The sequence below is a fragment of the Ranitomeya variabilis genome, chromosome 1 (assembly GCF_051348905.1).
Source record: "Ranitomeya variabilis isolate aRanVar5 chromosome 1, aRanVar5.hap1, whole genome shotgun sequence".
Taxonomy (NCBI): Eukaryota; Metazoa; Chordata; class Amphibia; order Anura; family Dendrobatidae; genus Ranitomeya; species Ranitomeya variabilis.
In genome coordinates, this window is record NC_135232.1 from 53,913,618 (window position 1) to 53,934,064 (window position 20,447).

Sequence of the window (20,447 nt, forward strand, 5' to 3'; positions counted from 1 at the left end):
GGGGGAGCAAAAGGTTCTATGTATTAGGCCACTCCTCACACTCTGGTAAAACTGGGGGTTGGATAGGAAGTTAGGGAGAAGCTGACTGGGTTTTGCCCAGGTAACATCTAGTGAGAGAAGAGGTTACTTGGGAAGATTCAGGGGGGTCCCTGTCAGGGGTGGGATCCTAGCAGAGGCCTAGCAAAGGACAGATCGTTACGGAGCCGTGCCTGCACCTCATTGCGGCGGCATCTTAAGAAAGGACACGAAGCTAAGTATATTGTGGAGAAGTGAGAAACGAGATCACAGCACAAAGGCGATAGAACCAGAAGGAGTCATGCCCCGAGATCGGCAACATCCTTCTGAGGCGCGTAGCCGGTGGCCGGAACGCCGAGGAAGTAATAGACTCTAAGCATTACTTTGAACTATGGCAAGGCAGTTAACTTTAGGTTGGCTGTCTCACCTTTTACACCTAATGAAGACAACGGAGGTAATTGTGGGAGAGGGGCGTCTCTAGGGTCCCTATAAAATAACTCCAGGCCTACACCATCATACGGGTGCGTCCTATCCATATCATCTGGGGGACAGAGAGAAAGAACAGAAACATACATGACAGTTGTGAGGACTATCCCGTGGTGCTCAGCAGGGAAGTACTACAACACACAGGCGCTAGTAGGTAGGCTACTGATTTCCACCTGCAAAGGGAACTCTGGATGTGCCTTCGGACCGGCCGGTCTCAGCCAGCCCTGTTAGCAGTGCTCTGGATTGTGGATGCCGAAGCCTTCAGTAAAGAGGTAAAGAGACTGCAACCCTGTGTCCTCGTCATTTACTGCGACCTACACCATCACCTACATCTTTAATTGGGCGCCCCTTAGCAGGGCCACGGACCGGGTCAGGCCACCGTGACATCCCCAGAACCGAGAGACCCGGTACCGAGTACCCCGCTGCCCTGCGGTTGGGGGCCGCTCCAGAAGAAGATAGAAAAAAAATGTCTTCATCTTCTCCTTTGTGTCAGTCCATGGAAATTGAATTGCTCTCAAATATCATCCGAGGGCAGACCAATGTGTTCCATGGACTTGTTGACTTGCATGACTGAGTGCAATCTGAATATTGAATCAAACTTGGGCATGTTACAATTTTTTCCCCAGATCTATTCTGTCCGAGGAAAAAATCCGATATGTCCATGGCCCCATAGAAGGCCGAGTGCGGTCTGATGTTTTCTCAGATTTCACTTGGAACGAAAATACGCTCATCTACATCTTCCCTAAAGGGAACCTATCAGCTGGTTTTAAGCTGTCCAAACCCATGGTTTGTTTTTCGAAAATGCTGTGTTATTTTATTGAAGATAGAGCTTGAAAATTTAACTTGAAACATAAAGAAGATGATCCCAAATTCATCTGCCTACCTTGCTTGGCTTGGATGATTTTCAATCAAGTCGGCAAAGACAGGACACTAGAGGACACTTACTCCTTTCTCTGACTTGTTCTCCAATGTCCATTTTCTTTGACATGCCACAAAATAATAGTGGTAAAGATGGAGCCTTTCTGGATTTAATTTTTCTCATAGTTCAGGTGACATAACACTGTGGAAAAGGGTTTGTTTTCGGAAAATCAAACTTTGTTCATATGTATTATATTTTTAATGGACTGCCATTCATCACAGTCACTGCATTGGAAATCTATGCTTAGACCTGGCTTCCTCAGGTGATCACAGCAAGAACCGAGCTACATGCATTGCCGCACTATTATTGCCATCAAATATGACGTTACTATGAATAGAAGTGTGAAAAGAGTCTTTCATGTTTCTATAGTAGGTGTTAAACATATCTTTTTAACTAAACAACTTGGACCGCAGACCTTGTAGTGGAAGGGGATTTGGGGTTTAAATGTAGAAACTCCAAAATTTTTATGTTTTGCATTATTCAAACTCAATGATGACTTGTGATATGTGCTAGGTGATGGGTTTCATTTTCATGATGCCCTCTGTGACTTACTTTTTGATATGTTGAATAAATGAGCATTCCATCATCCATTATAGGACACGTGTAGGAAGAATTACTATATGTTATATACAGTAGTTTTTTTATAATTTTCATTCTGAGGTCACTAATGATGTCTCTAAGCAGAGACAGTAGTATCTATTCATAAAATCACAATAAGCCATACAGTCCATAGAGGTGGCCTTTAAGGAAGAGTGTGCAGAAAAAACCTTTAATTATGTACAAAAACTGTGAGGCTCATTTTGAGTTTGCCAAAAGGCATGTGAGAGTCTTCAAAAATGTATGGAGGAAGGTTCAGTGGTCGGATGAGACTAAAATGGAACTTTTTAGTCTCCAAGGTAAACGCTATGTCTGGCACCAAACCAACACAGCTAATCACCCCAACAACACCATACCTACAGTGAAACATGGTGGTGGTAGTATTATGCTTATCAGAAGGGACAAGGAAAATGGTCCGAGTTGAGTAGAAGATGGATGGTGTGAAATACAGGAACATTCTTGAGCAAAACCTGTTTCAGTCTGTCAGTGATTTGAGACTGGAACAGAAGTTCACCTTCCAAAAAAACAATGACCCAAAGGATACTGCTAAAGCACCACTCGAGTGGTTTAAGGGGAAACGTGTAAATGTTTTGGAGTGGTGTAGTCAAATCCTAGACCTTAATACAGTTGAGAATCTGTGGTCAGACTTGAAGATTGCTGTTCACAAGAGGAAACCATCTAACTTGAAGGAGCTGGAGCAGTTTGGCCATAATTAGTGTTGAGCGATACCTTCCGATACTTGAAAGTATCGGTATCAGATAGTATCGGCCGATATCCGAAAAATATCGGATATCGCTGATACTGATACCCGATACCAATACAAGTCAATGGGACACAAGTATCGAAAGCTATCCTGGATGGTTCCCAGGGTCTGAAGGAGAGGAAACTCTGCTTCAGGCCCTGGGATCCATATTCATGTAAAAAATAAAGAATTAAAATAAAAAATATGGATATACTCACCCCTCCGGCGGCCCCTGGACCTTACCGATGTAACCGGCAGCCTCCGTTCCTAAGAATGAGGAGTTTAGGACCTTCGATGACGTCGCGGCTTGTGATTGGTCGCGTGACCGCTCATGTGACCGCTCACACGACCAAGCACAAGCCGCGACGTCATCGCAGGTCCTAAACTCCTCATTCTTAGGAACGGAGGCTGCCGGTTACATCGGTAAGGTCCAGGGGCCGCCGGAGGGGTGAGTATATCCATATTTTTTATTTTAATTCTTTATTTTTTACATGAATATGGATCCCAGGGCCTGAAGGAGAGTCTCCTCTCCTCCAGACCCTGGGAACCATACACTGGGAACTTCCGATTCCGATTTCCGATATCACAAAAATATCGGAACTCGGTATCGGAATTCCGATACTGCAAATATCGGCCGATACCCGATACTTGCGGTATCGGAATGCTCAACACTAGCCGTAATGGCAAAATGTGGAAAGCTCATAGAGACTTATCCACAGTGACTTTCAGTTACAATTGCTGCAAAAGGTGGCTCTACAAAGTACTGACTTTAGGGGGATAAATAGTTATGCACACTGAAGTAATCAGTTATTTTGTCATATTTGTTGCTTGCTTCACAATAAAAAGAAAACTAAATATTCACAGTTGTAGGCATGTTCTTTACATGAACTGATGCAAACTCTTGAAAAAAAACAATGATATTCCAGGTTGTTAGGTAGTAAAACACAAAAATTGCCAAGGGGTGAATACTTTCGCAAGCCACTGTACTACAGCATTTAGGAGTGCAGCTTTAGCTTGTTAGTTATATTACAATAAAAAGTTCTAACTCTCAGAATATGGCAATGCAAAACAATTTTTCTTCTACAAAATAGATTTTAGTGTGCGAAAGTAGCAAAACATTAAAAAACGTATACTGAGGTATCAATGTAAACATACTAACCTGAAGAATAAAGCTGTCTTATCACTTTTACCACATGGTGAACAGTGTAAGAAAAGTAAAAAAAATCCTAATTTGTTGTTTTTTGTTCATTCTGCTTCCCAAAAATTGGAATAGAAAGTGATCATAAAATGTTATATACCCCAAAATGGTATAAATACAATCTTCCACTCATCCCTCAAAAAACAAGCCCTCATATGACTCTGTCTGGAGAAAAAAAGAAAAATTTTAGCTCTCAAAATATGGAAAAGCAAAAAGAAAATTGGGACAAAATAATCTTTTTACAGTTTATGATAGAACCAAAATCTAAAAAAAACTATATGAATCTGGTATTGCGGTGATCGTACTAATCTGAGATATTTTATCACTTATACTGCATGATGAATGGAGTAAAAATAAATAATAGCAATTCTTGAATAGCTGTGGATTTGTTCATTCTGCCTCCCATTGATTGCAATAGGGCTCTGTTTATATGTATCCTCTGCTCTATGCTGAGCACTTACATCAGAGAATTTGTGAAAATCTCTGAAATGTGTTATTCAGCCCCCCCCCCCAAAAAAAAAAAACCATTCACTATAACGAGGCATTTGGAGTCGCTTTGGACTAACCTATTATCTTGTGGTGTCCGTGAAGCGCCCCCACACCGCCGCAGGGCCGAGGGGTACCCGGAGCCGGGCCTCTGGGTCTCTGCTCTGGAGTTGTCACGGTGGCTAGACCCGGTCCGTGGCCCTGTCTGTCAGTGGGGGACGTCCGGTGCAGTAAGTGGTGTTGTAACGGTGCGGTTGTGGGGTGCAGGTCGCGGTAAATAACGAGGACACCAGGTTGCAGTCTCTTTACCTCTTTACTGGAGATCTCTGAGTCCTCAGTCCAGAATACGGTTCACCAGGCTGCGCAAGTCCGGCCGGTCCAATGGCACCTCCAGAGTTCACTTCACAGGTGGAAATCGGTGCCTTCCTTCTTAGCGCTATGTGTTGTAGTCCTTCCCTGCTGTGCTTACGGAAAGTACCCCACAACCGTTGTGTCTGTTTCTTAAGTTCCCTCACAACTCGATTAAATGATGTTCTTCTAATCTTCCGTCCCTTCCTGATGTTACAGTTAGAACGGCACCCGTTTGTCGGATAGGCCTGGAGTTCTTCCGGGACCCTAGAGACGCCCCTCTCCCGCAATTGCCTCCCAAGACTTCATAGGTGATATGTGTTAGACAGCCCGCCTTAAACTGACTGTCCTGCTGCTGTTTAGAGTATTGCTTGAAGCTGAATGTTATAATACTCCCTCGGCGTTCCGGCCACCGGTAGTGCGCCTCAGTAGGGTGTTGCTCCGGTCTTACAGCACGACCCCTACTGGAATTCTCCTATTGCTTGATCTCGTTTCTCACTCAGCACAATCTATCTCGCTTCTAGTCCTTTCTTGGGTCCCGCCGCTTCCCGGAGCTGGCGCGGACCCGTTACGTTCTTTTCAATGCCAAGCCTCTGTCAGGATCCCACCCCTGACAGAGACCCTACTGTCTCTTCCTCCACAACACCCTCTGCCACTAGGTGTTGCTTCATCCAATCCAGTCAGCTTTCTGATCTAACTTCCTGCCTGACCCCCAGTTTACCCACTATGGTGGGGAGTGGCCTAATGAATAGAACCCTTAGCTCCCCCCGGAGGCCCGGCTGTGAAATGTATTGGTGTCTGTGATACCTGATCAGATGAACTCCTTCAGTGCCATCGGACGCACCGTAGCTCCCCATAGTGGCGGAGCCACAGTACTGCAACGACCAGGACTCTGGGGCGCTGCACTCCCCCCTGGTTAAACACAGTACTCCGGGACTGGGAAGAAAACAACAATACAAGTTATCAAAAAGACATACAGTTTTGTTGAGTGCAATAACAATAAGCATATTTGAACAGAGCTTCCCTTTATGGGAGGTGAGGACACTTGAACGTTACAAACATGGTAAAATATCATAGCAACATGCTATAATTAACTTCTGTTACCCAACCGGGCATTCTACTTAAGTGCAAAATTGTTGAACAATAATTTAACATTGCCTTTAAGGACTCACACTCTAAATCCACTAAAGACCTTCCTATAATCACATTATAAGGCACTTTAACTTTTTCATTCTCCTACTTTGGATCTGCAGGACTGCCTGTCCTATCGGCACCAGACCTACTGCCTCTCCTTTCTGTTACAGGACCGCCCCTGTCCGTTCAGCCAGGGCCTACTGCCTTTTCAACTACTATACACAGTATAGAACATAACTTTTCTTTCAGTTTGAGAACATTATCAGCATTCCTTTACAATTAACTAATGGCATACATATAACTTTTACATGTAAATATTATCAGCATTTTCTTCCATTGACATTATTGCTACCGGTCTTAAAGCAATATCACCATTTACGTGCAACAAATGAACATCCCCTTTAAGAGGGGACCAAATCTCTGTGAGGTAGCACATCTTCTCAAGCTACCAGTCCATACTCATCAAAGGTTCCAGTGCGGTATCTTCACAAAGAGTCCTTGTTTAAGTAAAACCAGTAGGGAGCGCCTTTAATAAGGTGCAAACTATATACAAAAGAGTTCGGATCATGCACAGTTCATGATTACGGCAGTTCTTATAACATTGTGGAACAAAATAGCAAAAATGAAAGTGAAAGCAAAAATAAAAAGCAATAGGGATCCCGGGTAAACAAAGGGATCCCTTTAAGAGTTAACCCAAGACGGGTTTTAGCAGCAAAATAGCAAGGAAATAAACAGTTAACTATTTACAGTTTCAGGTTTCCGAGGCTTAGTTGAACGGCTTCCAGTGCTGCACCTGGCACTTAACCCCTCTTGGCCTGAGCAAAGTGAGGTCCAGGGTTACACCCAGTGCTGGACAAATGCCGTTAATCCGTCTTTCATGTACGATTAAATCATGCGCAGTGATGGAGGTCTGCGCAGCTTGAGTATGGGCATCTGCTGCAGCAGAGGTAGCGGCTGCTGCAAGATCAGTCACTGGAACGGAGTCAGCAGCTGTGGCACTAGCAGTCACTGGAGTGGTGTCGGTCGTCAGGGCAGGGTGGCTCTTCCTACCTGCTTCAGATGCGGTTCCTCCGGTGCCGGTCTGCTCCGTCTCCGCTGGGGTCTGGAACGCTGGCTGCGGGGCCTTGTGCTGCGACGCTGTCATCTCTGCTTGCAGCACCTCGCTTTCCGGCAGGGCCTTGCTTTCTGGCTTCGGAGCGCTGGAACTTCTTTCTTGCTCCGGACCAGACGAGGCTGCCGACAGACGTCTGGCGAGGCTCCCGATGATGGTCTTCTTCCACCCGGCCTCAGTGCTCAGCTGCATCCGCCGGGGTTGGTGGATCAGCTCGTCCGCTCCGGTCTGCAGGAGGTCAGCGTCAACTGTGGAGGTCTGGCTGCGGTGCCTCTCCGGGTAGGTGGGGGAGTCCTCGGCTCCGACCCCACGCTCCGGCTCCGGGCGGCTGGCCATGGCGTCCTCCATGTTGCTCGCTTCTTCTTCCTGGTCCTTTTCCCGCTCTCTTCTTCGTGGGCGGTTTCGTTTTCGTTGTCTCTGCCCACCATTAAGGATCAGGAGGCGGATCTCGGCTGCTGACGGACACGTCCTCAAGGGGCCGAGATATTTAGACTGGGCGGCCATTATCTTTCGCGCTCTTCAGCTTGTTCACGCCCACTTCCACGCCCTTCTTCTTCTCCTGCGCTCTCCTTAGCGCTGTAATGGCGGCGGTTTTGGCGGGAACTTCTGGCCGCAAGTGGCAATCCACAGTCTTTGCAATAAAGTACAGTCCAAGCACAGTAAATCACAGTTCCAAGGCACACATGACCTGATTCTTCAGGCTTAAGTAGATCCTGTTCGTGACGCCAAGTCTGAAGCGCCCCCACACCGCCGCAGGGCCGAGGGGTACCCGGAGCCGGGCCTCTGGGTCTCTGCTCTGGGGTTGTCACGGTGGCTAGACCCGGTCCGTGGCCCTGTCTGTCAGTGGGGGACGTCCGGTGCAGTAAGTGGTGTTGTAACGGTGCTGTTGTGGGGTGCAGGTCGCGGTAAATAACGAGGACACCAGGTTGCAGTCTCTTTACCTCTTTACTGGAGATCTCTGAGTCCTCAGTCCAGAATACGGTTCACCAGGCTGCGCAAGTCCGGCCGGTCCAATGGCACCTCCAGAGTTCACTTCACAGGTGGAAATCGGTGCCTTCCTTCTTAGCGCTATGTGTTGTAGTCCTTCCCTGCTGTGCTTACGGAAAGTACCCCACAACCGTTGTGTCTGTTTCTTAAGTTCCTTCACAACTCGATTAAATGATGTTCTTCTAATCTTCCGTCCCTTCCTGATGTTACAGTTAGAACGGCACCCGTTTGTCGGATAGGCCTGGAGTTCTTCTGGGACCCTAGAGACGCCCCTCTCCCGCAATTGCCTCCCAAGACTTCATAGGTGATATGTGTTAGACAGCCCGCCTTAAACTGACTGTCCTGCCGCTGTTTAGAGTATTGCTTGAAGCTGAATGTTATAATACTCCCTCGGCGTTCCGGCCACCGGTAGTGCGCCTCAGTAGGGTGTTGCTCCGGTCTTACAGCACGACCCCTACTGGAATTCTCCTATTGCTTGATCTCGTTTCTCACTCAGCACAATCTATCTCGCTTCTAGTCCTTTCTTGGGTCCCGCCGCTTCCCGGAGCTGGCGCGGACCCGTTACGTTCTTTTCAATGCCAAGCCTCTGTCAGGATCCCACCCCTGACAGAGACCCTACTGTCTCTTCCTCCACAACACCCTCTGCCACTAGGTGTTGCTTCGTCCAATCCAGTCAGCTTTCTGATCTAACTTCCTGCCTGACCCCCAGTTTACCCACTATGGTGGGGAGTGGCCTAATGAATAGAACCCTTAGCTCCCCCCGGAGGCCCGGCTGTGAAATGTATTGGTGTCTGTGATACCTGATCAGATGAACTCCTTCAGTGCCATCGGACGCACCGTAGCTCCCCATAGTGGCGGAGCCACAGTACTGCAACGACCAGGACTCTGGGGCGCTGCATCCGTCTTTTTAATTATACACAAAAGCACAGTCCACCACAGTTTTGAACAAAACTGAAAAGACAGACACAGTGAAATTATCTATCACGGGTTTCATCTGAATCACGTATTTCAGAGATTTAAATGGAAGCCCCAATATAAGTGCTCAACATAGAGCACAGAATAAATGTGAACCAAGTCTTAGTGATCCAAAATTTTATTTACTCCAAATGGTACCAATGAAATTTATAACACAACCCACAAAACAAACCTCAACTCAGGTCTGTCTTCTGTTAATGAAAATAATAGGTGTTCATGTGTTACTTGTAGCACCAAGGCTCTTGGAAAGAAACATGGCTCTCCCATAAGAAATCCGGCAAAACCTGGGCTCGCAAATCTAAATGTCCCCCTCCCTTTTGAGCCCAACACTGTGCCTAAACTGCCATTCACTGTAGTAGGATAGCCCACTCAATTTTCAATCACAATTCAAACAGTACTGGGGAGCCACATAACGGGTATTTCCACGTTCACGAGGAATTGTGTAACAAACTATAGGCCATTTTTTTTCTTGTGAAAGATGTAAAATCCTAGGCTAATAAAACATTTTACTGGCAAAAATGTAATTATTTTTTCGTCACCAACAGTATAAAATTCTGTAAACTACTCCAAAGGTGTCAATATCCTCACTGCACCCCTAGATGAATTCATTGAAGGGGTGTAGTTTGTAAAATTGAGTCACTTGTGGGAAGATTCTACTGTTGTGGCACCACAGGGTCTCTGCCAATGTGACATGGCACTTTCAAACCTTTCAAGCAAAGTCTCCACTTAAATATGGGTGTCCTTACCTCCTGTACTAAGGAGAAATTGCTTAAAAAATTATGTGGTCTGTTTTCTCTGTTAGCCATTTTAAAAATTAAAAACTTTGCGCTAAAGCTATATTTTAGTGAAAAAAAATGAAATTTTTCATTTTCACATCCCAATCCTTATCCTTATATATTATTTCTAAACATTTTTCGGTGATTACTTTGTATTTCCGTTCATACTGCACCCACACATACAAGTGATACACAATTTGAAAGGTAAACTTGCCCCCTTAAGCAAGAAAATAGCCAAACAAACCACACATCCATTATGTGATCACAAAATGCAGTTTAAACATCAATTTTCATAAACCTGCAGTAAGGAAAAATGACTTGCAGGTGGCACCACACTATCCCAAAGCACACTACCACGAAGCTGCTTACAGACATCACAAACAAATCCTAACATTTGCTTTGGGGGCTTTCCAGATTGCCGAACTCCTTGCCCAGCCGATTTCAGGCACATTGGAGGATTGCACACTTCACTGAAGGTGAGTCACATACGCAAACACATTTGTAAACATACTCCACTGACACTCACAAATGATACACCATTTCAAAAGTCAAATTACCTGCAGGTGGCATTTGCCTTGGGGTCTTTCAAGCTTGCTGAAGTGCTTGTCCAGCCTGTTTCAGGCAAATTTAAGGATTGCACACTTCACTGCAGATGAGTCACATATGCAAACACATTTGTAAACATGCACTGCTTTTTCGGTGATTACTTTGCCCCACCCACACAAATAATACACTACTTGAAAGGTAAACTTGCCCTCTTCAGCAAGAAAAGACAAAAACAAACCACACATTCATGATTTGATCAATAAATACAGTTTAAACATTCATTTTCAGAAACCCGCAGAAAAAAACAATAGCCTGCAAATGGCACCACAAGCTCAAGACTTTTTTTTAGCCTCTACTTATCAAACAAATTTATTGTATTACCAATCTACCTATATAAATATCTCTCTGTGTTCATCATCTCAGTAAATACATTAACATTTGAACAGCTTGATTTTCCTGTACTTGCCTGCGCCCCCGACGACCAATGTGCGAATATTTCGCACGGGCCAACTAGTGTTATAGAATTTTGTGAATCAACGGTGGGTTTAAAATCCTCAGTACACCCCTACTTCACTACAATCTGTTAATATAACATTGCATTGCAAATGTCAAATGGTGCTCCTTTCTTTCTGAACCCTGCCATGTGCCAAAATAGTAGATTCCAACCCCATGTGGGGTATCGATAGAGTCAAGACAAAATGAACCCCCAGAATTAAGCAATTTCTCTGATTAACCTTGTAAAAATTAGAAATTTTGTGCTAAATCCACAATTTTGTGTACAAAAATGTAATATTCGATTTTCACGGCTCAATATTATAACATTTTGTGGAGTTCCAGTGGGTGAAAAACTATCATCACACCCATCCATGAGTTTCTTTAAGCATGTAGTTTACATGAGAAATTTCTGCTGTTTTGGCACCACTCAGACTCTGAAAATGTGACATGACATCCACAATCAAATCCTGGCATATTTGCGCTCCAAATATTAATTTGTGATTCATTTCTCCTAAGCCCTATCGTGTGCATAAACAATAGCTTCTGGTCACTTGGTGAATGTCAATGTACGCGTGAAAAATTGGACAACAAATTCTGGGTCCATTTTCTAATTTTTCCCTTGTAAAAAAAAAATAAAAATCAGGAGTAAAACTACATTTCAGTGAAAAAAATTATATATTTTACCTTTTTTTGTTTTCGTTTGCATTAATGCCTATTAAGAACCTGAAGAATTTACCAACTTATTTAATTCAATTTTGAAAACTTTTAAGGGTGTAGATTCTAAATTGGGGTAATGTTTGTAGGTTTTCTGACATATTGATGAATCAAAGCCTCATTAACCCCTTTCTAACATCTGACGTACTTTCCCGTCTAGGTGGTATGGGCCCGTATGACCACCGACGGGATAGTACGTCATCACCAATCGGGGACGAGTGTCAGCTGACTATCGCAGCTGATATCCAGCACTATGTGCCAGGAGCGGTCACGGACTGCTCCTGGCACATTAACCCCCGGAACACTGCAATCAAACATGATTGCAGCGTTCTGGCAGCACAGGGAAGCATCGCGCAGGGAAGGGGCTCCCTGCGTGCTTCCCTGAGACCCTCGGAGCAACGCGATGTGATCGCGTTGCTCCGAGGGTCTTCTACCTCCTCCTCCCTGCAGGCCCAAATCCAAAATGGTGGCAAGGGGCCTTCCGGGTCCTGCAGGGAAGTGGCTTGCAAAGTTTCGATCTGACCCTATAGTATAATGTCAATGGGGCAATGTTACAAAGTAAAAAAAAAAAATATTTACACGTGTAAAAAAAAAAATCCTAAATAAAGAAAAATATATATATATATATACAACCCCTGGCAAAAATTATGGAATCACCGACCTTGGTGGATGTTCATTCAGCTGTTTAATTTTGTAGAAAAAAAAGCAGATCACAGACATGGCACAAAACTAAAGTCATTTCAAATGGCAACTTTCTGACTTTAAGAAACACTAAAAGAAATCAAGAACAAAAAATGTGGTAGTCAGTAATGGTTACTTTTTTTAACCAAGCATAGGGAAAAATTATGGAATCACTCAATTCTGAGGAAAAAATTATGGAATAATGAAAAACAAACGTAACAAAAAAACACTTTAAAACATCACTAGTATTTTGTTGCACCACCTCTGACTTTTATAACAGCTTGCAGTCTCTGAGGCATGGACTTAATGAGTGTCACACAGGACTCTTCATCAATCTGGCTCCAACTTTCTCTGATTGCTGTTGCCAGATCAGCTTTGCAGGATGGAGCCTTGTCATGGACCATTTTCTTCAACTTCCACCAAAGATTTTCAATTGGATTGAGATCAGGACTATTTGCAGGCCATGACATTGACATTATGTGTCTTTTTTCAAGGGATGTTTTCACAGTTTTTGTTCTATGGCAGGATGCAAAATCATCTTGAAAAATGATTTCATCATCCACAAACATCTTTTCAATTGATGGGATAAGAAAAGTGTCCAAAATATCAACATAAACTTGTGCATTTATTGAATATGTAATGACAGCCATCTCCCCAGTGCCTTTACCTGACATGCAGCCCCATATCATCAATGACTGTGTAAATTTGCATGTTCTCTTCAGGCAGTCATCTTATAAATCTCAATGGAATGGCACAAAACAAAAGTTCCAGCATCATCACCTTGCCCAGTGCAGATTCATGATTCATCACTGAATATGACTTTCATCCAGTCATCCACAGTCCACGATTGCTTTTCCTTAGCCCATTGTAACCTTGTTTTTTTCTGTTTAGGTGTTAATGATGGCTTTCATTTAGCTTTTCTGTATGTAAATCCCATTTCCTTTAGGCGGTTTCTTACAGTTCGGTCACAGACGTTGACTCCAGTTTCCACCCATTCACTCCTCATTTGTTTTGTTGTGCATTTACTGTTTTGGAGACATATTGCTTTAAGTTTCAGGTCTTGACACTTTGATGTCTTCTTTGGTCTACCAGTATGTTTGCCTTTAACAACCTTCCCATGTTGTTTGTATTTGGTCCAGATTTTAGACACAGCTGACTATGAAAAACCAACATCTTTTGCAACATTGCATGATGATTTACCCTATTAAGAGTTTGATAATCCTCTCCTTTGTTTCAATTGACATCTCTCCTGTTGGAGCCATGATTCATGTCAGTTCACTTGGTGCAACAGCTCTCCAAGGTGTGATCACTCCTTTTTAGATGCAGACTAATGAGCCAATCTAGTTTGATGCAGGTGTTATTTTTGGGTATGAAAATTTACAGGGTGATTCCATCATTTTTTCCTCAGAATTGAGTGATTCCATAATATTTCCCCTATGCTTGGTTAAAAAAGTAACCATTACTGACTACCACATTTTTTGTTCTTGATTTCTTTTAGTGTTTCTTAAAGCCAGAAAGTTGCCATTTGAAATGACTTTAGTTTTGTGCCATGTCTGTGATCTGCTTTATTTCTATAAAATTAAACAACTGAATGAACATCCTACAAGGCCGGTGATTCCATAATTTTTGCCAGGGGTTGTATATTGTTCCAATAAATACATTTCTTTGTCTAAAAAAATAAATAAATAAAAGTACACATATTTAGTATTGCCGAGTCCGTAACGACCAGACCTATAAAACTGTCCCACTAGTTAACCCCTTCAATGATCACCATAAAAAAACGAGGCAAAAAACGCTTTATTATCATAACGCCGAACAAAAAGTACAATAACACGCGATCAAATAGAGTCCCACAAAAAAAGACCCGCCATACAGCGTCATCAGTGAAAAAATAAAAAAGTTATAGTCCTCAGAATAAAGCGATGAAAAAATAATTATTTTTTATATAAAACAGATTTTATCATATAAAAGCGCCAAAACTTAAAAAAATTCTATAAATGAGGTATCGCTGTAATCATACTCACCCGAAGAATAAAACTGCTTTATCAATTTGATCAAACGTGGAACGGTATGAACGCCCCCCCAAAAAGAAATTCATGAATTGCTGGTTTTTGTTCATTCTGCTTCACAAAAATCGGAATAAAAAGCGATCAAAAAAGTCACATTCCTGAAAATGGTACCAATAAAAATGTTAACTCGTCCCGCAAAAAACAAGACCTCACATGACTCTGTGGACTAAAATATGGAAAAGTTATAGCTCTCAAAATGTGGAGACGCAAAAACTATTTTTTGCAATAAAAAGTGTCTTTTATTGTGTGACAGCTGCCAATCATGAAAATCCGCTAAAAAAACCAGCTATAAAATTAAATCAAACCCCCTTTATCACCCCCTTAGTTGGGGAAAAATAATACAATTTAAAAAATGTATTTATTTCCATTTTCCCATTAGGGTTAGGGTTAGGTTTAGGGCTACAGTTAGAGTTAGGGCTACAGTTAGGGTTAGGGTTGGGGCTAAAGTTAGGGTTAGGGTTAGGGATAAAGTTAGGGTTAGGGTTGGGGCTAAAGTTAGGGTTAGGTCTACAGTTAGGGTTGGGGCTACAGCTAGAATTAGGGTTAAGGCTACTGTTAGGGTTAGGGTTGGGGTAACAGTTAGGGTTAGGGTTAGTGCAACAGTAAGGGTTAGGTTTTGGGCTAAAGTTAGGGTTAGGGTTGGGGCTAAAGTTAGGGTTAGGACTACAGTTAGGGTTGGGGCTACAGTTAGGGTTAGGGTTTGGATTACATTTATGGTTGGGATTAGGGTTGGGATTAGGGTTAGGGGTGTGTCAGGGTTAGGGGTGTGGTTAGGGTTATGGTTGGGATTAGGGTTAGGGCTACAGTTAGGGTTGGGGCTACAGTTAGGGTTAGAGTTGGGGCTAAAGTTAGGGTTAGGGTTGGGGCTAAATTTAGGGTTAGGGTTTGGATTACATTTACGGTTGGGATTAGGGTTAGGGGTGTGTCAGGGTTAGGGGTGTGGTTAGGGTTATGGTTGGGATTAGGGTTAGGGGTATGTTGGAGTTAGAGGTGTGGTTAGGGTTGCGATTAGGGTTAGGGGTGTGTTGGGGTTAGGGCTGTGGTTGGGATTAGGGTTAGTGGCATGTTCATTTTAGGGGTGTGGTTAGGGTTATGGTTGGGATTAGGGTTAGGGGTGTGTTTGGGTTAGGGTTTCAGTTAGAATTGGTTTTTTTTCACTGTTTAGGCACTTCAGGGGCTCTCCAAATGCGACATGGCATCCGATCTCAATTCCAGACAATTCTGGGTTGAAAAAGAAAAACAGTGCTCCTTCCCTTCCGAGCTCTCCCGTGCGCCCAAACAGGGGTTTACCCCAACATATGGGGTATCAGCATATACTCAGGACAAATTGGACAACTTTTGGGGTCCAATTTCTCCCGTTACCCTTGGGAAAAAACAAAACTGGGGACTAAAAAATAATTTTTGTGGAAAAAAAGATTTTTATTTTCACATCTCTGCGTTATAAACTGTAGTGAAACACCTGGGGGTTTAAAGTTCTCACCACACATCTAGATAAGTTCCTTAGGGGGTCTTCTTTCCAAAATGGTGTCACCTGTGGGGGCTTTCAATGTTTAGGCACATCAAGGGCTCTCCAAACGTGACATCGTGTCCTATCTCAATTCCAGTTAATTTTGCATTGAAAAGTCAAACGGCGCTCCTTCCATTCCGAGCTCTGCCATGCGCCCAAACAGTGGTTTACCCCCACAAGTGGGGTATCAGCGTACTCAGGAAAAATTGCTCAACAACTTTTGTGGTCCAATTTCTTCTGTTACCCTTGGGAAAATAAAAAATGGGGGCGAAAATATCATTTCTGTGAAAAAATATGATTTTTTATTTTTACAGCTCTACATTATAAAATTCTGTGAAGCACTTGGTGGGTCAAAGTGCTCACCACACATCTAGATTAGTTTCTTAGGGGGTATACTTTCCAAAATGGAGTCACTTGTGGTTGCTTTCAATGTTTAGGCACATCAGGAGCTCTCCAAAGGTGACATGGCGTCCTATCTCAATTCCAGTCAATTTTGCATTGAAAAGTCAAATGGCGCTCCTTCCCTTCTGAGCTCTGCCATGCGCCCAAACAGTGGTTTACCCACACATATAGGGTATCAACATACTCAGAATAAATTGTACAACAACTTTTGTTGTCCAATTTCTCCTGTTACTCTTGGTAAAATAAAACAAATGGGAGATAAAGTAATTTTTTTGTGAAAAAAAGTTAAATGTTCATTTTTTTTTAAATATTCCAAAAATTCCTGTGAAACATGTGAAGGGTTAATAAACTTCTTGAATATGGTTTTGAGCACCTTGAGGGTTGCAGTATTTAGAATAGTGTCACACTTGGGTATTTTCTATCATATAGACCCCTCAAAGTGACTTCAAATGTGATGTGGTCCCTCAAAAAATGGTGTAAAAATGAGAAATTGCTTGTCAACTTTTAACCCTTATAACTCCCTAAGAAAAAAAATGTGGTTCCAAAATTGTGCTGATGTAAAGTAGACATGTGGGAAATGTTACTTAATAAGTATTTTGTGTGACAAAACTCTGTGATTTAAGGGCATAAAAATTCAAATTTAGAAAATTGCAAAATTTTCAAAGTTTTCACCAAATTTCCATTTTTTTTCACAAATAAATGCAGGTAATATCAAATAAATTTTACCACCATCATGAGGTAAAATATGTCTTGAGAAAATAGTGTCAAAATCATCAGGATCCGTTAAAGTGTTCCAGAGTTATAACCTCATAAAGAGACAGTGGTCAGAATTGTAAAAATTGGCCTGGTCATTAACGTGCAAACTACCCTTGGGGGTAAAGGGGTGAATAGTGAAGCAGTCGCTAAAAATACAGTATTTGTATAATTTATAGGAAAAAAAATAAAAATTTCTTGATATGGGTGAACCCAAATAGTAAAGTTCGGGATCTGTACCAAACACCTAGTTTTCTGGCACAGACCCTGAACAAGGTGTACTTCAGGAAATCCGTTTACTTTTTGGGTTCAGCACCCTGAACATCGGGTGTTTCCCACTTGTAAAAATAAATGTATCAATTTATAGTGCAGGCGCCGGCTGCTGTCCCATCAGAGACAGCAGGCGTAGGCTCCAGTCACAGCTGCTTTCATCTGACAGCTTGGGAACCGCAGCTCTCTGATCGGTGATAATGATCTTACCACCGAGAGGCAGTGTTTGCCACGCTACCATGCAGATGACAGCATGGCAAACGGATGTTCAGACCCCGCCATCTGAAAAGGTGTCCAGGATTGGGTTCGAGTACTTTTTTAAATGTTCGGTTGAAACCATCAGACCCAAACATCCAGGCGTTTGCCCGTCACTACTCTTAACCCTTCCAACGTCCTAGCAAAAAGATTGTTTAAAAAATAATACTGTTGTACAGAAGACATGTTATTAATAGTGTTGAGCGATACCGTCCGATACTTGAAAGTATCGGTATCGGAAAGTATCGTCCGATACCGGCAAAGTATCGGATCCAATCCGATACCGATACCCGATAGCAATACAAGTCAATGGGACTCATGTATCGGACGGTATTCCTGATGGTTCCCAGGGTCTGAAGGAGAGGAAACTCTCCTTCAGGCCCTGGGAACCATATTAATGTGTAAAAGAAAGAATTAAAATAAAAAATATTGCTATACTCACCTCTCCGACGCAGCCTGCACCTTACCGAGGGAAGCGGCAGCGTTCTTTGTTTAAAATTCGCGCTTTTCTTTCCTTTACTGAAGTCCCGGCTTGTGATTGATCGCGTGCCGACCATGTGGCCGGGACGCAACCAATCACAGCAAGCCGTGACGTAATTTCAGGTCCTTCAGGATTTTAAAATTACGTTCCGGCGTTGTGATTGGTTGCGTCGCAGTCACATGGGCAACGCAACCAATCACAGCAAGCCGTGACGTAATTTCAGGTCCTTAAGGATTTTAAAATTACGTCCCGGCTTTGTGATTGGTTGCGTCGCAGTCACATGGGAGACGCAACCAATCACAAGCCGTGACATCACGGGAGGCTGGACACGCGCGCATTTTAAAATGGGCGCGTGTCCAGCCTCCCGTGACGTCCCGGCTTGTGATTGGTTGCGTCGCGATCAACCAATCACAAGCCGGGAGGCTGGACACGCGCGCATTTTAAAATTTTAAAATGCGCGCGTGTCCAGCCTCCCGGCTTGTGATTGGTTGACCGCGACGCAACCAATCACAAGCCGGGACGTCACGGGAGGCTGGACACGCGCCGATTTTAAAATGCGCGCGTGTCCAGCCTCCCGTGACGTCACGGCTTGTGATTGGTTGCGTCTCCCATGTGACTGCGACGCAACCAATCACAAAGCCGGGACGTAATTTTAAAATCCTTAAGGACCTGAAATTACGTCACGGCTTGCTGTGATTGGTTGCGTTGCCCATGTGACTGCGACACAACCAATCACAACGCCGGAACGTAATTTTAAAATCCTGAAGGACCTGAAATTACGTCACGGCTTGCTGTGATTGGTTGCGTCCCGGCCACATGGTCGGCACGCGACCAATCACAAGCCGGGACTTCAGTAAAGGAAAGAAAAGCGCGAATTTTAAACAAAGAACGCTGCCGCTTCCCTCGGTAAGGTGCAGGCTGCGTCGGAGAGGTGAGTAAAGCAATATTTTTTATTTTAATTCTTTCTTTTACACATTTTTACATTAATGTTGTTTCGATACCGATACCCGATACCACAAAAATATCGGATCTCGGTATCGGAATTCCGATACAGCAAGTATCGGCCGATACCCGATACTTGCAGAATCGGAATGCTCAACACTAGTTATTAATTGTTTTGTGTGATATAACTGTCTGTGAATTGCCCATTTTTCAAAATAGTTATCAAATTTAAATATTTTCATAAATACAAATCATATTGACTTAAATTTACAATTAACATAAATTACAGTGTGCAGTGAAAAAAAAAACAGTTTCAAAATCACTAAGATTAGTGGTAGCATTCCAAAAATATAACAGCATAAAGTATCACATCAGATTTGAAACATTTGGCCTGGTCAGGAATGTGACAACACGTAGTGTTGAGCATTCCGATACCGCAAGTATCGGGTATCGGCCGATACTTGCGGTATCGGAATTCTGATACCGAGATCCGATACTTTTGTAGTATCGGGAATCGGTATCGGAACCATATTCATGTGTAACATAAAGTATTAAAATAAAATATATGGATATACTCACCTCTCCGGTGGCCCCTGGATCTTACCGCTGTAACCGGGAGCCTCCGTTTCTAAGAATGAGCGCGTGAAGGGCCTTCGATGACGTCGCGGCTTCTGATTGGTCGCGTGACCGCTCACGCGACCAATCAGAAGCCGCGACGTCAGCCGCGACGTCACCGAAGGTCCTTCACGGGCTCATTCTTAGGATGGTGTTGTGAATTTGGATTCTGGGCTCCCCCGGTGGCTACTGGTGGAATTGAACTGGTGTCTTCATCTTCTCTGTTCACCTGTTCCCATCAAGATGTGGGAGTCGCTATATAACCTTGCTGCTCTGTTAGTTGCTTGCCGGTCAACAATGTTATCAGAAGCCTCTCTGTGCTTGTTCCTGCTCCTAGACAACTACTAGATAAGTTGGACTCTTGTCCATGTTTGTTTTTGCATTTTGTTCCAGTTCACAGCTGTAGTTTCGTTACTGTGTCTGGAAAGCTCTTGTGAACGGGAATTGCCACTCTGGTGTTATGAGTTAATGCCAGAGTTTTAAAGTAATTTCTGGATGGTGTTTTTGATAGGGTTTTCAGCTGACCATGAAAGTGTCCTTTCTGTCTTCTGCTATGTAGTAAGTGGACCTCAAATTTGCTAAACCTATTTTCATACTACGTTTGTTATTTCATCTCTACTCACCGCCAATACATGTGGGGGGCCTCTGTCTCCTTTCGGGGTATTTCTCTAGAGGTGAGCTAGGACTAATATTTTCCTCTGCTAGCTTTATTTAGTCCTCCGGCTGGGCTGGGCATCTAGAATCAACGTAGGCATGCTACCCGGCCACTGCTAGTTGTGCGTTAGGTTTAGTTCATGGTCAGCTCAGTTCCCATCTTCCAAGAGCTAGTTCCTATATATGCTTATGCTATGTTCTCTTGCCATTGAGATCATGACAGTTTGACCGGCCCGCAAAGTGTTAATTGTTTGGGCTGAAGCAGGAGAAAAAGAAGTGTTGAAGGGAA